The sequence below is a fragment of the Sinocyclocheilus anshuiensis genome, unplaced genomic scaffold (assembly GCF_001515605.1).
Source record: "Sinocyclocheilus anshuiensis isolate Anshui unplaced genomic scaffold, SAMN03320099.WGS_v1.1 scaffold184, whole genome shotgun sequence".
NCBI lineage: Eukaryota > Metazoa > Chordata > Actinopteri > Cypriniformes > Cyprinidae > Sinocyclocheilus > Sinocyclocheilus anshuiensis.
This window is the reverse complement of record NW_015557077.1, coordinates 266,005-266,238: the sequence shown is the minus strand read 5'-3', so window position 1 is coordinate 266,238 and position 234 is coordinate 266,005. Positions and strand designations below refer to the sequence as shown.

The 234-nt window shown below is 19.2% G+C and overlaps 1 protein-coding gene across 1 annotated transcript in view; it reads right to left on the bottom strand.

Moving 5' to 3' along the window:
- The window catches only part of acvr2ba (activin A receptor type 2Ba), a 51,257-nt gene that overhangs the window by 1,555 nt on the left and 49,468 nt on the right, over positions 1 to 234 (bottom strand). The window lies entirely within an intron of this gene.

Below are 234 nucleotides of genomic sequence, written 5' to 3'. Positions count from 1 at the left end.
ACTAAAAATGACAAAAATACAAGAAAATTACAAAATTAATATATATATATATATATATATATATATTATAAAAAACATACTTCTAAAAGTATATAACAAACATGACAATGACAAAAATACAAGAAAATTACACTATTTTTAATGGCTATATATATATATATATTTAAAATAGGGATGTTCATTTTAACCGGTTAACCGACCGTAAGAATTTTGACCGATTAATACAATCATTTA